This window comes from Lepus europaeus, chromosome 21, assembly GCF_033115175.1.
Source record: "Lepus europaeus isolate LE1 chromosome 21, mLepTim1.pri, whole genome shotgun sequence".
NCBI classification, from domain to species: Eukaryota; Metazoa; Chordata; class Mammalia; order Lagomorpha; family Leporidae; genus Lepus; species Lepus europaeus.
In genome coordinates this window covers 14,191,390-14,210,590 of record NC_084847.1, presented here as the reverse complement: position 1 = coordinate 14,210,590, position 19,201 = coordinate 14,191,390, and the positions used below count along the sequence as shown (strand labels likewise).

Below are 19,201 nucleotides of genomic sequence, written 5' to 3'. Positions count from 1 at the left end.
GGCCTTCGCTGAAGGAAAGGAAGCTGTACCTTCCTGGAAACTGTCCCACTTCGGAGACCTCTTGTTGGAATAGTCACTAGGATTTAGCTTAAATTATGCAGGTGTGGATTCAAAGGCCCACCTTATGGAGAATGGCCACTTAGCAGTGGCCTGGTCCAATCTTTCTGTTTCTCTCTCTCTCTCTCTCTCTCTCTCTCTCTCTCTCTCACACACACACACACACACACACACACCATTCCACACACTGTCCCTCAATCTTCCTACTAAATAGTTGTTGCCTACTAAATAGTCATTGATTTTGTTGAGCATTTATCGAGTGCCAGCTGTATGCTATGTGTAGTGGGGGAACCACCCCTATCATTGGAGTCCACAAGTTCAGCCTTTTCCAACTCCACCGTGGAGAAAGAGACGCAGGAGACCAGAGCAGTACACATGGCCCGGGACTCTTGTCTGCTCTTCCGAGCCTTGTTCTTGGTCTGTGCAGCCAGGACAGCTGCGCTGATTGCTGCCTGGGTCCCTGGCAGCTCTTTGTTGGTGGAGCACAGCCAAAGTCAGGAGTTTCTTTCCCTCGCCGTGTCCTCCAGCCAGCAGAGGCAACTCTGCATGGTGCCCTCTGCATTATAGATATGATGGTGCCAGTGTGAAGTGCAAGAGTTCACAACTTGCAGGTCTCACGTAGTTAAAGCTGGGGACAGAAAGAAGTGCTGCCTGGGGTTGGGGACTCCTGGGCTATTCTGGTGATCTCTGGAACCAGGACTTTATGAGGGGGTACCTTGAGTGCACATGATTGTAGCTTGCAACCTACGGAAGCCACAGTTGTTCAGCCTCCCGAGTGCCAGTGTGTGTGTGTGTAAGTGTATGTTGAGGTTGGGGACAGGTGTCAGGAACGTGGGAGGGGACCACAAGACTGCAGTTATCCCTGGGGGAAATGTGATTGAAAGTCCTCCTCCTCTCGTAGGGGAGCAGAAGATGGTGGGTGTGTGTTCCCTCCTCTGGCATGGTCCCCCGGGTGTCTGTCTCCTCATAGTTGTTTTGATGGTTAAACTAAGGACAAGTAGGAGGAGGCTGGGGGGGAGGAAGAGGACATCATTTAGTTGACGTTGGCTGTGCACTTGACACCCGTTGTTTGACAAATTCCTCATAATGACTACATCATGTACATACTATTCTGGTCTTATTACCCCTGCTTTATAGACGAGGAAAATGAATTATGGAGATTAAATAAATTGCCTGAGATCCCACAGCTAAGGATGGACAAAACCCTGGGCCCTTCATCCCTAGGAGACTCCTCCCGGTGATCACTGTTGCCTCCCACACCTGCCTGCCTGCTGTGCTCCCAAGATTGGAGGTGTTCGCTCTGCTCCTGTAAAGATCCTCACCCTTTACAAGAGAACAGGCCCTGCCTGAGGCCCTGCAGATGCAGCTGTGGAAGAAACAGGTGGCCTGTCCTCTCGAGATCATGGCCCAGTAGCAAGGGAAGGGCTGGGAGCTTGGCCAGCTGTGGGTGGCCCCTTTGTTATCCTGCCCCTGTCCACTCGCGGTGTTTGGGGCTAGGCAGTTCCCTACGGGAGGGGGCATCCTGCTCTTTGCAGGGTGCTGAGCTGCATCCCCGACTCCACCTGCTGGGTACCTGTGACCCGTCCCCCCTCAGGGAGCCCACTTCCTGTGCTGTGAAGAGGTTTGCCCTCCAGGTCAGGGTCTAGCGCAGGGTCGGGCGCAGGGATGCACTGAGCGGTCAGTGCTAGCGGTCATGGTGGCAGTGCAGTGGTGACTGCCCCTCCCTGGCACACGTGTTGCAGGGCACCTTGGGATGTGCTACCTCGGGGTGTGGCATTTGAAGATGAGGTTCATGCAAGCTGCTTTGTCTGAAGCATGGGCACTGGGAGCCGGCTGCCTGTGCCATGAGCAGACCCAGCCGGCAGCATGGTGGAGATTCCTATGGTGGGTGTCAGGTCCTAGAAGCATGTCCCGGGCCTCTCTGGAGCAGGGGGTGTCCTTGTACACAGAGCTTGACCAGGCTCATCACAACGTCCTATAGTTGTGGATTGTCACTGTCCAGGAAGCCTTGTACGTCATCGGCCACTAGTATATCCGGTATCGCGCTGGCCGTCAGAGCAGCTTCTTTCTCCAGACCCCGGTGTAATCTCTGCTGTGGGGTGGTTTATGAACAAAGAAGCAACACCACCAATCTCAGGAGTCCCTGTAATACTGGGGGCTGCTCAGGGGTTTGATTGGCAAGTAAGATCAGATTCCTAGCTTGGGCGCTGGAACCAGAGGGTCTGTTTATAACTTTCTGCTTTCCGGCTGTGAGATCTTGGGTGAATTATTGGTGAACCTGAGCCTTGGATTTTCATCTGTTTAGCGAGACTCAGACTTACTACTTCAGAGAGATGTTGTGAGGAGTGAGTGAGTTCATGCTTTTTTCAAGGCTTTTGGTTTAAATCTTTGTCAAACAAGTGGGTAGGAATTATATAGTATTGCAGTTTTAATGATTTCGTGACTATTTTAACATTTTCTTTATATGAGTGAAATTGAACATCTCCTTTGATTATTTTTATGGCCTTAGCCTGATTTCCTGCTTTTTATTTGTCGAGCTCTTTATTTAGTGGAACCATTAAACCTTTGACTATAATGCAAATTAAAAAATGTGTTATCTCAAAAAATAAATAAAATATTAAGTTGATAAAAAAAAGAAAACTACTGTGGGTGTGCATATTATGTGCCTAAGAAATGTCAGGTGCAGAGGGCTTGGAGACCCAAAGATTGGGAATTGAACCCTGGAACCCATTCCTTACCTGCCATGGGTATTAGCCAGTATCTTCACCTTTGTAGTCTGTGGCTTCCATACATCAGTACCTGGGGTTGCAGTGGACAGTGACCAGCACATCCTGCCTGATTTTAGCATTGAATGTCTCCTGTCCTCAATCCTAGGCAAACCGGGATAATTTCCGGCTTGGGCTGGAAATAAGCCACAGCACTGTGCACACAGAGGGAGTGTATGGGAGATGGCGGGGAGTGGTCCATATGGTTTGGCTGTGTGCAGGTGTTGTGTGTGGGGGGTGTTTTGACCACCCATTCCTTTCATCTTACGAATGCCTGTGCCATTTTCTTAAGCCACAGAACTCAGAGTTGCAAGTTGACATCTGTCTAACCTAGATCGATTTTTCTTTTCTTGGTCTTTCTCTTTTAGACAGAAAAAAGATGCTTTGTCAGACTTTACTATGCTGCAACATATCATCTCTTGATTTTCTCACAATCTGTACCAATGAGGAGAGCTGAATATTTCTAAGACTTGGGAGGTAGAAGCAGCCACGTGGCTTAGGTGGTGTGAGGTGTGCGACCGGCCCTAAAATATCTGAAACTGCCTTCCGTGTCTTCTGTGTGCTGGCTTACCCGTGTGCCTATGGAGGTGCTTCTGGATCGGAGTGCATCAGAGCCAGGTTCGTTTGATCCAGGTAGCAGGCTAAAAGCTGACCTCTGAGGGAGGTTTGGGTTCCCCCACACTTTCGCCTCGGCAGGGAGTCCCTTCTGCTCCTTGGGTCAGATCCAAGCATCTTCCCGGGACCCACAGGCACTCCCTGGCCTGCCTCTGCCTCCAACCCCCCCACATGCCCTCATGCCCAACACCCCTCCACTGCTAGGTTCAGACTTCCCTTTGTCCTCCTGCCTCGGAGCCTCCATTAGCGCCTCCTGCCTAAAATTCTGTGCTCTCTCCTGTCCTGGCTGGATTGGTTCTTGCTCTTTTCTTGGAAGCCCTGTTGAGCTCTAACTTCACCGTTCTCCATCCCCCACGAAGTCCCTGTGTTTCTTGTCCTTGCTACAATCCTCCCATTTGGCAGCGTTTGTCACCAGGTTTGTCACTAAATCACTGAGGCTGTAATCATCAGTTACGAAGATACAGCAGCCCCTATGCTGTGAGGCTGGTGTGTGTCCACCGCGAAGGAGACAACTGCCCGATGCTATCGATGTTATAAGAGACTCTAGGAGCCGCGTGCTCAAGAACCAGGGATCCGGACACAGATAGCCTGCATTTGGCCAAACTGAGGCTCCAACGCTGTGCAGCTAAGTGACCTCTCTGGTCCAGGTTCCCTCAGCTGTAAAATGAAGGCCAACAATAGTCCTGCTAGGGTCGCTGGGAGGATTACTGAGTTAATGCATGATAGAGACTTAGAATAGTGCCTGGTCCATAGTCTGTGTTGGGGTTGGTGGTGGTTGTGGCCACTAGTTCTACGACTAGTGATATCAGCAGCAGTGTTAGTACTCACCTTGAGAAAGCTAGCTAGTTCAGAAAATGTGGCGGGAGAGGAAATGTCAGTCGTTTGTGCCCCATTGTGACTATTGTGTTAACAAGCTATGTGATCCTAGAGGCGCTGGGTAGACTTTTTTTCCTCACCTGTGTAGTGGGCTCAGCATTACCTGCCCCATAGGGTTGGGGAGAACATTTGCAAAGACAGGCTGCAACCGGTCAAACGGAGGTCAAGGCACATGGCAGGTGCCTGATGAATGTCATTGGCGCCGTAAAGAACTGATTAGTGGTTCTGTGGCTCCCGTAGTGGGATGTCCACAGCTTTGCCTGGGATCTGAGACACTTGACTGTACCTGGGTTCCCACAGTAGCCCTCAGAAGCAGTCTGTCTTTCTGTGATTTAAAATGGAGCAAAACAACAAAAAATAATAACGGATGAACCAAGGTACTTGTTTTATGTGGCAGCAAATGAGATAGCGGGGCCAGTAATTGGAGAATCTGTCACTAACAGACACGGTGACTAGCGGTGGTAATCTATGAGCGCCTCTCTGTGGTGTGCCGTGCCGCGAGCCTGCACAAGGTCAAGAACTCGGTAGGAAACAGATGTGGTTGAGGTGTGTATGGCTGCAGTTGTGGCTGTTGGTGTGACCCACGCTGTAATTAAAGAGAAATTAAGGATTGCTATGAAACAAGCTTCTTTCTAAGTTCATTACAAATTTTAATTCCAAATATTTACAAATAGTAGCCCAGTTCATCCTGATAACAAGTCTTGGAGGAGGTATTATGGTTATTATCATCTCTATTTCACGTGTTAGGAAGCCGAGGCACCGATATGATGAGGCAGTTGTTCAAGTTTCAAACAGAGTAGTGGTCAACCGAGCAAGTGAGCATGGGAACACTGATACAGAGCCCGTGTTCTCAGCCACTCCGCACTACCGAAGTCACACGGAAGAATATAATGTAATATTAATGGAAATGGATTCGCTGGGTGCCAAATGCGTGCTTTCTCCTCAGATGGGCCAGATCAGCCGTCCTTGGTCCTGGATACCACAGGCCTTTCCATCAGTACAGCTTGTCTGCTGGATTCTGGAATAGTCTTTATTCCATATCCATGCATTATTCACCTGTGGAATCAACCAACTGTGGATTTAAAATGTTGGAAAAAAGATTGTGTCTGTACTGAGCAAGTACAGACTTGCTTGTTTTTAAAAGATCTATTTATTTGAAAGGAAGAGCAACAGAGAGAGGCAGGATGACAGGGAGGAAAGTAGGGAGGGAGCCAGAGAGAGAGAGAGAGAGAGAGAGAGATGTCTATTATCTGTTGGTTCACTCTCTAAATGGCTGCAATTGTCAGGTCTGGGGCAGGCTGAAGCCAGGAGCCAAGAACTCCAGCCTGGTCTCCCACATGGGTGACAGGGACCCAAGTACTTGAACCATCATCCACTGCTTTCCCAAGTGCATTAGCAGGGAGCTGGATCAGAAGCAGAGCAGCCGGGACTCGAAATGGCACTCTGAAGTGGGATTCCAGTGTCAGAAGCAGTGGCTTAATCCACTGCACCATTATACCAGCCCCTAAACTATTTTCCTTATCTTTATTCCCTAACCAACATGCATAACAACTACTTACATTGTGTCAAATATTATACGTCATCTATAAATGAGTTCAAGTGTGCAGGAGGGTGGATGCAGGTTATGTGCAAATACCACGCCATTTTCTATAAAAGTCTTGAGCATCCACAGATTTGGTCATCTGTGGTGGTTACTGGAATCAGTCTCTCTTGGATACCAAGGGACAGCCGTGTTAGCATCGGGAGGGTTGGAGGCCTTGAACTGACAGAAGAGATATAATTTCTTCTGGCTACCATTGACACTGTGGCCCTCTTACCCTCTCTCCACACTGATTTTCTTCGACTCTGTTAAAATGTGAGTAGTTTACCATACCTGCTGAAAGCAGGGTCTTAATTAGCCTTAATTTTTGAAGTCTGCAGCTGTAAACTGTGTTGAAAAGATTGAAAAGATTAGTGCTCTAGTAATAAGATAATTGTCCCTGAGAAATGCTGTTAGCATGTAAACACAGTTAGCGTGTGAAATCAGAACAACTGTAATATTTCCCCCTTTTGCCATTTAAAGCTGCTCCTGCATGAATAATTATAACTAAATGTGCAGCGCAGAAACGGGATCCTGCATGCTTTTCCTTTTATTTTTCCTTGATCCTTTACAGCTTAGAAATAAAAGTGCTTTATGGACCTTTGTCTGAAGCTGGTCTCCCCCAGAAGGCATTTAAATCAGTACCGGGAGTGGGGTGACATGGGGAATTCTCCCAAATTAGGGATGGTAGGCAGATAAGAATCTCTAGATCCTGCTATGTAGGAGGGCTTTGGATGGAAGAAGCATGTGTACACACCTGTAGATGTATGTGAGTGTGCATAAATATCTGTGTACACACGTGCACACACACACACTCACACTTATACTTGGATACAGGTTTGAAGAACACTGGTCATGACTGCCCATGGTAGAAGCAGATGTGATAAACTTCAGTCCACCTTCCCTGACCTACGAAAGCTGCAGGAGAATACACTGTACCTGCCACTCCTGGGGGGCCTTCCTTGCTTCTGTTGAGTTTTTGCACCTTTTGGTAAATGGAGGACATACTTTAGTTTTGGGTTGTCAGCTGGTTCACACCCCAAATGGCCCAATGGGCCAGGGTTGGGCCAGGCTGAAGCCAGGAGTCAGGAGCTTCTTCTGGATTTCCCACATGGATGCAAGGACCCAAGAACTTGGGCCTTCTTCCCCTGCTTTCCCAGGCACATTAACAGGGAGCTGGATTGGAAGTGGAGCAGCTGGGTCTCAAACCCCAGTGCCTGTGTGGACTGCCAGCGTCACAAGTGGTGGCTTTACCCTCTATGCCACAGTGCTGGCCTTAGGATTCCCTTCTTTTTAAAATTTTTGAAGTTATTTTCATTTTATTTCAAAGACAGATGGACTGAAGTCTTCCATATACTAGTTCATTCCCCAAATGCCCACCACAGCTGGGGGCTTGGCCAAAACCAGGCATGAGTCTAGAACTCAATCTGGGTCTTCCAAGTGGGTAGCAGGTCGTCAGGTGCTTCAGGCACCATTCACTGCCTCACAGGAGCATACTGGCAGGCTCCTAGAACCGGAAGCAAGGGGAGGACTCAAACCCAGAACTGCAGTATGGAATCTGGGCATCCCACGTGGCGTCTTAACATCGTGCCCAACGCCCAGCCCAGGACTCCCATTGTTCCAGTAGGAGTAGGCTCTGCTCTTGGGTGAGCATTCCTGGGGATGTGGTTGTATGTTTTTCCTGGCCAAATCATCCTTGAGTTTTGGAGCCAAGTTTGCTTTACAAGCAGTCTGTGGTCCACATCCCACACACTCTGTCACCCCAGGGTTCCTAGCTGGAGAGCTGGGCTTAGCTTGAGATCTAGTAAACCAGAGATTACAAAGTCCGGTGCCCACAGCGTCCACACAGGCAGCCTTCAGCGAAGGGCGCGTGACTGTGGTGGGGACTGTGGGAAGCTGGACGAGAGTGCACACCCCTTCTGACAGAGACAGCTACTCCTCAGCTGCAGGCAGGAGTGCCTTGTGATGAGGCTGCATTTGTGTTGCCTGGCTGGGTCATCGGCGATGGTTCCCACCGCGTCTTGAATGGGTCCAACTGGAGACCGCCAACTTGAACTTGTGTCTTCTTTCTCCAGTGTGTTCTCATCCCACTGCCCCCACCCCCCCAGATGTCCCTATGAAGTCCCTGGGAAAAGAGCTCTTCCTGACCTGAATAGAGCCCACAGTTAGGCCAGGCACAGCATGCGTGTGAGCGAGGGTGCCCCCAGCCTGAGCCGGTGCAGAAAAGCTTAGCAATCAAAGAGGATCATTGTAGGCCCTGGGTCGGCTGAACAGGGCTCAGCGCAGTGGTCGTCTCCTGGGTGTTGATTATCAGCTTGCTGGGGGATCTCAGGCTCTTGCCTGACCTTGGCACCAGGGCTGGCAAATTGGGCTTTTTGGGTGTAGAATTGGTTGTTTCAGAAACAAAGCCATTGAGAGTGAGTTGAGGAGAGAGCTGTGTTCACCCATGAAAGGGGCTCATTGTGCACCATCCGTGTGCCCCTGGACCCCCTTCCTCTGGCCGCCTCCTGTTCCCTGCCCCCCAGCTGGGGCTTTGTGAGCAGCTCGCAGGATGCTCTATCCCAGGCGATTCTTTCTTCCCATCTTCCTGTCTCTGGGGCTGCATCGCACAGAAGCCGTGCATGTTCTCTGCTCCTGGGGCCAACTCCGTTGTCGGGGGTGATGACAGCACTTCCTTCCGAGAGAGGAGGGAGACACAGGCAGGCAATGCGCAGGCAGCTGCACGAGGCGACCACGGCCATGCAGGAAGCGAGAAAGCAGCGGGCGCTCATAACCTCTTCCTGTTCTGCCTTCTGCATGGGCACCTCCCCGCCCGCCACCTCCTGCCTGGGCTTATGGCCCCAGAAAGTTCGGATTGTTGAGCTCCAGGTAGAGGTTGCTCCATGAATAAGCCGCAGTGCCCAGCTTGCTCCTGGTTGACTGGACTTCCTCTCTTTCTTCTGCTGTGTCTTCGGCTCCTAATCGTTGCTTTCTTGGGACTGGGGGTAAGGCTTTGTCAGGGGAGCGATGTCAGGTGGTAAACAGATGAGGGGTCACAAACTCGGGCTTTCAGGGCCCAGCCCAGGAGGCCAGGTGGGCTGTGGCAAACTGGAGGGCATATGTCCACCCCCCGGAGCCCACAGCTACCCAGCTCCAGTGGTCACCCTGGTAGCCTGCCTGCCTGCCCAGCTGGTTGGATCCTCTGACCTTTCAGGAAAAGCTAGATATTGTTAAGTTACGCAATTTTAAAATGTTGGCAACTAGTTCAAAAAAGTTTGCAGGAAATGTAGGTCAAACAAACCACATCCAAGTGTTTGATTCTTTTTTAAAAACAAAACAAAAAGAAAAAAAAAATTACTGCAAAGATACTAAGATCAAACAGGCCTGACTCTCTTTGTCATGGCAACTGTCTCATAACGCATTTGAGCACGTCTGTGACTCAGCCTTGGTTTCTTTCGGAGTCAATTGGGAGCAATACCCACATGTATCCAGAGGCTGGAAACAGGGACGTGAGGTCGTCAGGGGCATCTCCCGCCAGCAAGGCATCAAGGCAAATCATTTATGTTTCCAAACTCCAGAGCCAGCCCGTTGCAGACACCCCCTGAGTATGGAACAAGGATTTATTGAAAGAATACCCCTAAGTTGCTAATTACGCTGCCTGCTGGTGACCTTACAGGTATAGCTCTCATGATGTCATGAGGCCATCTTCATCAGTGCCATCATCTTCCTCATCACCAGGCTTGGCCAGGCTCAGCCTGACTTTCACCCTGGCCCACCCCCCTCCCACACATCCTCAGCATCTCTGCCAGCTCACCCTGGAGCTCAGCGCTACCACTTCCTGCCTCCGGGGTGGGTTTGCCTTGTGGCTCCAGTGGGCAGTTCTACGTGTGGTCTCCGGGAAACCTTCCCTACCCTAAGCACTGCTGAATCTCAGTTTTTCAAGAGCGGGGTCTGATGTCTCCCAAACAAAACATGTCCCCCCAGCGTGGGCGCTAAAGAGGAGCAAAGGAACGAAAGGCAGAGGGGGGGAGGGACACACCCAGAAATGAATTGACCAAATGGGATGAATCCAGGACTTGGTACCAAAAAACCGGATTCCGGAATGGGGTTTGACACAAGCCGTGCATGGCCCTGTGGCACTCTGGTGTCCTTCCTGGACCTCATGTGTTTCCTGAGAGAATGGTGGGATGGAGTCAGGTCAGGGTAACTGTGGTTTCCTGGAAATATCTGCTCATGAGGCCGTACTGGGGATTCAAGAGCAAGGGATTGCACACCTGGCCTGCATCTCCAAGAACCTCTCTTGGACCAGTCTTGGGTTCTGGGGCTCTAACCGGAAATACTTCCTTGAGGAACAAAACTCTCCCACAAGTCCCAGGAGTCTTAAAGCAGAGTAAAGTGTCTGGAGCTCTGGGCAGCTGGCCATGTCAGTTCCTGTTGGGCCACTTGCTCTCTTGGTGGCCATGGGTACAAAACTGGTAGGTGTTGTAGCCTGTGCCTGGCCAGAGTGGGAGGTGTGGCTTGTGTTCCCGCCTCCAGGCAGACCTGTGTCCCAGCAGAGCCAAACTGGCTACCTTCGGCAGGACAGGAAACCCTGATGGGAGCTGGCTGACACCTGTTGTTGTTGGGGCTGTCTTGGGAGGAGGCTGCCCTGCTCCGTTCTTTCTTGGCACGTGGCAGTCCTGTCTGTGGTCTGATGTGCCGCAGAACATGGCAAAGTGATGACCATTGTCCTCTAAGGGGAGCTGGCATCTGTGACTTGGCCATTGTGTGCCAGGACGGAGTGAAGCCCTGGGATGTCATCTCAGCTAGTCCCCACACCAGCCGTGTGACGTGGTTACTGTTCCTCCTACCGACAAGCTCAGTAGGTAACAGGAACACCTGCAGCAAGGAAATGGGAAGGCCAGGTATTAGGAGCATCTGATTCAATGCCCCGTCTCCTGTGGTTTCCCAGTGCTAGCTGCTCGGGGGGACTGTGGACTCTCGGGTGTGGTCTGGTGATTTCCATTCACCATGAGGTTGAACTACTGGAAGCCAGTATGGCTTCTTGGTCCAAAAGTGTGCCTCAGGAGCCTTCCAAGCTGGGGTGCCCTGGCTCTGACTCCTCCCAATGAACAACTGAGTGAATTACTTGTCCTCTGAGTGTCGGTTACCCATCTGTAACTTGGTACTATCGCTAGCTGTCTCCTAGAGTTGTGAAGTTTAAATGTGATACTACTTACGGCCCGCTTAGAATCCTGCTTTGCAGTTGTAGTGAGCCCTTGGGAGCTGGTACTTATATCACTGTCAATACTGACCAGCCCTGTGGCCTTTGCAAGCTGCATTACCCAAAGAACCACAAATTCGGTTGCTTGTAGTAGCCAGTCCACGGCCACTGGGTCAGGAGATCGGTTGTCTTGCAGGGGTGCTCATCAGAATTGCTGAATCTCCCATGTCTAAAGAGAGAAGTGAGAAATATGGATTTGCATGTGGAGTATCCTGGATTGAAAACATTGGCAATGCTGTAAGCCAAAATGAAGAAATGAACCAGCTCCCAGGGTTCCCCAGCCCCCAGTGGGCCACCCTGCCCTCATACTTCCTAGCTCAAGTCTCTCATCTTCCAAGTGGGTATATCCAGAACCCTGTAGCCCCAGGAATGTAGTTCCGTGCGCTTGTTAAAGAATCACAGAGCCTCTTGAGGCGCACACAGAACACAGTGTTATAATTGGTAGTTTAGGTATCTGCCTACCATTTTGCTCCAAAGTCCCCAAGGTGGAGAAGCTTTAAAATAATTCCCGAGCTTTCACATGTTTGTGGTTTCCTCTGCGTTCAAGGCCGGGGCAGGTTAACCCAAGGCCTGAGCTTCGTATTAAGATTCTGTTGCTCATTGCTAGGGTCTGGCGTGAAAAATGGGGAAGGAGTGTAGAGTAGAAGGAGACCTATAAATATTGAAAACTTGGAGAGAGGGAGGAATCTGCCCCGTCTCACGGCCTGAGCGTATCTGCCATTGCCCCGAGAATCTCCTTGCTGTTTCTGTGGGCTCCTCTTTCCTCCCTGAGCCCTGTTAGAGGTGAGTTCTCATTTTCCAGCAAGGTGAGTGCTGTGGGATTCTGATCTGTGCCCGCATTCCAGCTCCAGCCGTGGGTGGAGAACAAGGGGAGTTCTGTGTGGCTGGCATCCCTCCCTCGTCACCAATGCTGCCTGCCCTGCACGCGCCCCGCCCTCAGAGCAGCACCCACGGGCACGGAGAGAAGCTCGCCGTGAAATCCCATGGGATGTCTAGGGGAAAAAGCGCCATGGTGTGCCACTTCAATTGCTGCCACTCGAGTTGGAGAAGTTGGGGAGGGGCCACACATCCCTAGGGAGAAAATGCTAGCCAGACCGGGGAGGCGGCCGGGTTTCTGGGACAGCAGGAGGGGTGCCTGTGTCATGTGAGTGGGAAGGGAACCTCTCCTACCTTGCTTACATCAGATGCTTGGCGTCTGGCTGGGCACCATAGGTCAGAACTCTATTCCTCGTCACTGTTGAGGCTTTCGGTCTTGCATTACTCACAGCCTAGTGTAGAGGTTCTCAGGTTCAGTGTGCATAAGAACCCCCTCAAGGGAGTTTAATAAAAAATGCAGACAATTTGGATCCTTGCCCAGAGATTCTGATTCAGTAAGTTCATACTTTGGAAAACACCAGAATATTGGTTAATGGACCATTTTCTGAAAACTAACAGACCTGCTCACTGGCCCTGCTCCATGCTTTCCTAGCCCTGTGTTTGTGAGCGAGTTGTCCTCCATGAGTATCCGTTATCTGAGCTACAAAGTGAGGAGGGCATAATATTTCCCTTGGCAGAGTTGCAACTATTTCATATGCTTGGCACAAAGTAAGCATTCAAAACGAATTAGTGAAATTTACTCATTTCACCGCCATCAAATTAGATGGATTTAGCTCATGTCTGTGATAACTTGCAGCTCAGAAGAATTGTGGTTTATTAGGGTTGAGTGTAGAGGGAGATGCCTTAGCCTTCATTAGCTTGGAAGAAGGAAACAGAGGGAAGATTATTTTAGAGCTTATAACCATGTAGCACATAGATTCTTATATTTTTATGTACTTATTTCATTTGAAAGGCAGAGAGAGAGAGAGAATCTTCCATCTGCTGGATCACTCCCCAAATGCCTGCGACAGCTAGGGCTAGGTCTTAGCAAAGCCGGGAGCCGTGGTCTCAGTCCAGGTCTCCCGTGTGGGCCGCAGGGACCCTAGCACTCGAGTAATCACCTTCTGACTTGCAGGATGTGTTTTAGCAGGAGGCAGAGCCCAGGCTCCAACCCAGCCACTCCAGCGCTTTACCAAGTGCCCTCCCCAGCACCAGAGATTTTAACTCCCTGTTTCTACTTGACATTCAAGACAACCCATGATGTCAGTGGCATCCCGTTTCCATGGTGAGGAGGAGGCAGCATCTCTAGGTTGTCTGGGGACAGTCTGGGTTTACACACAGTTAAAGTGACTGGTGTAGTTATTAGCATTGCCCCATGCCTCTTACCAGAAGGTTCTGGACAATCAATTCTGTACTCCACTCTCTCTCTGTAGCTCTGTTGGAGAATACATCTCACCTGTTTACATTGTGCACATGGGAAAAACAGAAGTGAATGAGTTTGCCTGAGGCCACAGGTCTGTGTAGAGATTGTCATAAGCCAAAGTATAGTCTCCCCACCCCCCCGTCTAATTACTGATTTGAAGTCCTAACCCCTTGTACCTCAGATGTGGCTGTGCTCAGAGATAGCAATGAAGTAGATGTGAGGGCATCGGGGTGCAGTCCGTCTGGTGTCATGGGAGAAGAGGACGTGCAAATGTACACAGAGAACGCAGGGATGCCTGTGCATGGCGGCGGGGGTGGCCTGTGGGGGGGACGCGGAGAGAATGCACACATATGCAGAAAAGGAGACAAAACTGCAGACCCCTCCCTCTCTGGCTTCCGGCCTCCAGGACTAAGCCTGCAGGGATTCCCATTGTTGGAGCCCCCACGTCTGCCTATTGCCGCATCAGCCCCTACAGACAGACGTAAGGTTATGTGCGATTTGAACTCAGGACTGATGCCAAACCTGCTCTCTTTTCCACTGAATTTTCCCTGCACCGGGCCCATGGTACAGGTGACAGAGTCCATAGTGCAGTGAGAGAGCTGGGTTGGGTCTCTGGCACAGTATCCAGGCTCAGCTTCCAGTCTGTGGTCTTTGGAGAGCCCGTCTCCCCAGCAGGCTGGAGGGCTATGGGGGAGAGTCCGAGGTCCCCTGATGATGTCTAGGTGGCGGGAGCTTCCTGGTTCTGTCCCGCAGCGAGAGGGCCTATGGGGCACAACTGCGCGCCAGCGTCCGAAGTGTCTCCTGGGAGCAGTGCGTGCAGAGTCAGGGCCCCCGTTGTCGCTCTCACCCTGGATGGGCCTTGTGGGGAAATCAGACTCTGAAGATGAGTCACAGGATCGTCACCTCATCTCTACACCGAAGCCGTTGCCTGACATCCAAGTGCAAACAAACACTGCCTTCTGATCATCCACGGGCGAGAATGCCCCTTGCCGTGGCAGAAGCTTGGCGCAGAATCCACCCGCAGAGCCAGCTCTGTCTGCTGCTTGCACGGAATGCTAATGAGCAAATTCCTCTTCCTCTCCCCACTTTCTTTATTGCAGCTTAATTGCTTATTAAAATCAGGCCTTTGGCCTTGCTGGTCTCGGGAACTCCTGGGCCTGGCTTTTTGATCGTACAAGCCAGACTCGTGAAGGGCAGAGGAGTTGTACTCCTCCAAGATCTGTAATCAGGCTCTGGCCTCTTATTTAAACAGTTAGCTTTGGGAATAGACGTGTACACAGAGTCACTTTCAACTCATTTCTCTCTCCCTCCTGGTGCCCGCCAGGCATAGTGCTAGCTGCTGAGTCGGAACTCGGTAAACACGTGTGGATTGATTCGGCCGACTGTGCACTGGCTCCCTGCTGTGGCAAAGTGACTGCATTCTGTTTCCAGTCGTGTCGCATGTGCTAGTTTCTGTGGGCCACGGCCACAGCCTTTACCAAAGCTGCAGATGCTGAGAAGGGATTCCAGTGTTTGTTAGGGTGATGCTCTTCCCCCGCTGTCAGTGTTCTTTCTTGTGTAGACATAGTCCCAACTGTACGGCCACGGGTCTGTATTCTGCAGTAGAGCTACTGTAAAGTAACGGAACACAGGTTTCTCAAGGACAGGGTGCTGACATCAAATCCATGCTTCCGGTATAACCTCTGGGACCCTGGGCAGGTTACTCAATCCCTAGTTGTCAATTTTTCCATCTCTATAATGGGACCATTTGGAATTGTTACAGGGGTTAATGATAATCTGCATAGAAGTTAAGTCTAGTGCCTAGGGTGTGGTAAGGAACTGAACAGTCGTCAGTTGTACTACAGATGGAGCATCCTTAGTCCAGAAACCTGAAATGCTTCAAAATATGAAAGTTTTTGAGCACTAACATGGTGCTTTAAGTTTTTTTTTTTTTGAAACACTTCGTATTTCCAATTTCAGTGATAGTCAACCAATAAAATCTATGCAAATATTCCAAAATCCAAGAAACTCCAAAATCGGGTCCTAAGCATTTCAGATAAGGGATTCTTAGCCTGTAGAGTATTTAGCTACTCTAAGTTTTAGTTAAGTCATCTACTCATGGTATATAGTTCAGAATAAACCAGAGGCACAGAGAGGGAGGGAGAGAGAGGGACAGAGTGCTTGCATTTGCAATGAAAACTGTGTCTCCGGGCTAGAGCAAGCATTTCCTTTAATGTTGTGATAGCATCTAAATAATAAATTCCAAAGAATCCCTGCATTTGGGAAAGAGGCCCAAAGGTTAACTCAGCAATGACACCAGCTCCTGACGGTCATGTGTTTCCTTGCTTGATGTGATGGTGCCGTGAACATAGTCTGGCGTGTCACTCAGTGAGCGTTGGCTGTTATAGTAATGGGCGTTACCTGTTTCGTGTTCCTGGGAGGTATTTGAAGACTTAGGGAAAGACAGTATGTGTTGTTCCTGTTCCAAGGCTGTGAGTGTGTGTGACAATACTTTGTGTTTCTGTCAAAGTCATGGTTAGGAAGTATGTCCATTAGGTATTACCACAATAATGCTATACAACCAGCCACTTCAACACTCAATGAATTGAAACAGCAAGCATTGGCGAGGGGGCTGGGCTCGGCCCCATGCTGCCTGTTGGGGTCTAGGTCTGTTCTGTGTGTCTGTCATCTTTGTTGGACCAGCAGGCTGCTAGGGGAAGTTCTTGTAGTGATGGCTAAAACCCCAGAGGTCATGCTCAACTACCTAAGCATATTTCAACCTGCTCCCTACACACATGGGCTAGTCTGTGCTTGGACAAAGAAGTCAAAGGGCGAAGCCCAAGCTGAAGGGGTGGGGACACACCCTGCACACATGCTGCCAGGAGCCGCAGAGTCCCATGTGACAGGATCCTGTGGTCACAGGGAGCTGTGAAGAGGGAGGGACACTAAACCAACCCCCCGGTTCCCCATTTGACTTCCCCAGCTATAGTCACTGCAGTCGATGATATGAAAGCATGTCCTTACGTTTGGCCACCCTGGAACTTTCGTTAGGAACCTGTGAGTGCTCCATTATAGCCCGTGAGCACGTTGCCAATTCCCCTTTGGTCTCCGGCAGCCTTGCCCATGACAGACAGGAATTTACTCTACTGTAAACCGAAGAGCCCCGTTTTGGACAGACACGATGGATTAGGCAGACAGCATCATTGACCCGGTTCCACTTCGTTAGCCTTTCCAATTAAGGAGGATGTCGCTGAAAGTGAGCCCTCACAGATATATAGTCATCCCCTGAATTCTCCGGACGGAGCCTCGACAGGGAGATTCTTGCGTTTCCAAGGTGCAGAGAGAGAGGAGAGCAGAATCGTGTTGGCTGATGATCCTCAGTGTTAATGACATGAACACTTCTGAGTACTTTAGCTTGTTCCTGGATGATTAATTCGGAAGTTAAATAGATAGCATCTGTGCTTTTGTCTTCCAGAAGATTCTTCATAAAGCTTGGACCCTGGCTGTGCGCTGATAGGGTCTCTGATCTCGGAACACCAAAGAAAGAAGGGCTGTTTCACTGTGTCAGAGGAGCAGGCACTGGGTTTTGTCAGCACAGTGGACAGAGATGTCCTGTGTTGTTTCCAGCAGAGTTGTTCGTAGGGATTTGGGCTGGTACTCTCCCCTCTTCACCCTCTTGGGGTGCTGCACAGTGAAGCTTGAGCCCCAGACACTGTGCAAATGTGTTTTTTTTTTTTTGACAGGCAGAGTGGACAGTGAGAGAGAGAGAGAGAGAAAGGCCTTCCTTTGCCATTGGTTCACCCTCCAATGGCCGCCGCGGTTGGTGCGCTGCGGCCGGCGCACCGCGCTGATCCGATGGCAGGAGCCAGGTGCTTCTCCTGGTCTCCCATGGGGTGCAGGGCCCAAGCACTTGGGCCATCCTCCACTGCACTCCCTGGCCACAGCAGAGAGCTGGCCTGGAAGAGGGGTAACCGGGACAGAATCCGGCGCCCCGACCGGGACTAGAACCCGGTGTGCCGGCGCCGCAAGGCGGAGGATTAGCCTAGTGAGCCACGGCGCCGGCGCAAATGTGTTCTGAAGCTCAGCTCAATGACTGGGTGTGCACCCAACACCCCCGTGGGATGCATTGTTAGTTCCTGGCTTAGAGAAGATTAATTTCGAGGCTCAGATGCACCTTCTGAAATTCTAATCAAAGTCTAGATGGATCCGAATGGATGGACGGATGGATGTAGACTGACTTTAACTTGAAGAGCAGAGCTCACCTGTTCTTACTCATTGGAGGCACTGTCAGCCACAGGCCTGGGAGACAGTCTTGCCTCCCAACGCCCAAGGCGGGCCCTGCCCTGTGACCTTCCTCCGCAGGTCAACAGTTGCTGCACAGAAGTACTGAAGGGGCTATCTGGAGGGGGTTCCGTGATAGTGGCTCAAGCAGAGGGCTTGCTTGGAAAAAGTGGCTGAGTGCATGTTAAGCCATCCTAGCTGCTGCTTCACCCTTGGCAAGGAGAGAGGAAGAGCTTGAAAAGAGAGAGGCCAGCAAGACGTATCCAGGTCCCTTTATGGACCAAGGTTGTGGTGTTGGGAGGAGAAATGTTCCCCACAGTATATTCTGGGACATGAGGGATACTTGGTGCCTGGGGAAACGTGAGAGTTGGAGCCAGGTTTTTGTCTTGGCAGCTTCCTGTGAGCTATGCCAATCAAGAAGTCCTGGGAATTGCACTCAAAGCTGGAATTGGGGGAAGGTGAATTCTTTATCTTGAAAGAAAGGTCAGAATGGACCAGAACCCCAAAATGTACCCAGCATTTGCCTAGCCATTGGGATGTCCCCACGCCGTATCTGACAGAGTGCGGGATTTGATTGCCAGCTCCTTTTCCCGACACTAGACCCTGGGTGGCAGTGGTGATGGCTCAAGTCACTGAGCTCCTACCACCCACGTGGGAGACTCAGCCTATGCTCTTGTCTCCTGGCTCTGGCCCCAGTCCAAATGTGGCCACTGTGGGCATTTGGGAAGTGAACCAGTGAGTGAGCGAGAGGTCTTCCTCTGTCTCTCAGTTAAAAATAAAAATAAATGGAAAACAAAATGTTGCTGAGATGATGACCCTCATACTCAGAATTAGGCATCCGTGTGAAGATATCACAGAGCAGTGGTTAAGAAAGTGAGTGACAGCTCCTCTACATAGGAGTTTGCAGAGTTCCAATTTCCCTTACACTTCCTTCTTCTTCCTGGCATGAGCCTCTGGGCTGGTGCTCATTTGCGTGGCTTCTGCCTGTGTTGGGAAATCTGCTAGGACAAAGCCAGGCTTCATACTGGGTTGGTGCTTTGGGGCCCTAAAACCGTGCCCATTCTCCCTACGGGGCAGCTTAAGGTTCTTTTCTCAGAAGCATGAATGGTTAAGTTCAGAGCAGGCATAGTGCAGACAGAAATAGTCTTTATGTGCTGGTTTCCTGTTTTCCTTGGAAGCCACTCCCTGCACCCACTGCCTCCTCGCCTCAGTCTCTTCTTCCTTCTGCACCTACAGGGTTCCTCCCCCAGCCCAAAGGGTTCATGCTTAGTGACCCGGGACCTTGCCACCGAGCACTTCGAGTCAATTGGCTTTTGTAGAGAGTGAATGAGTAGGATGTTTCTCTGGCCCTCCCTATCCTGAAAAAGATCTGTCTCCCCCAGCCCTCGGAATGTGCTGTTCCCGCCAGGAATTCAGCTCCTCTCTTTCTGGCCTGTTCCATTTTCTTCCCTCTCTCTCTCTGTCTCTCTCTCTTTTTTTTTTCCCCAAGGTCAGTTACGACTTGCTGGCCTAGTCCCTCATCCAGACTT

General features: G+C 50.6%; 1 protein-coding gene across 1 annotated transcript in view; it reads left to right on the top strand.

Moving 5' to 3' along the window:
• Positions 1-19,201, top strand: part of XYLT1 (xylosyltransferase 1) — a 336,604-nt gene that overhangs the window by 82,668 nt on the left and 234,735 nt on the right. The window lies entirely within an intron of this gene.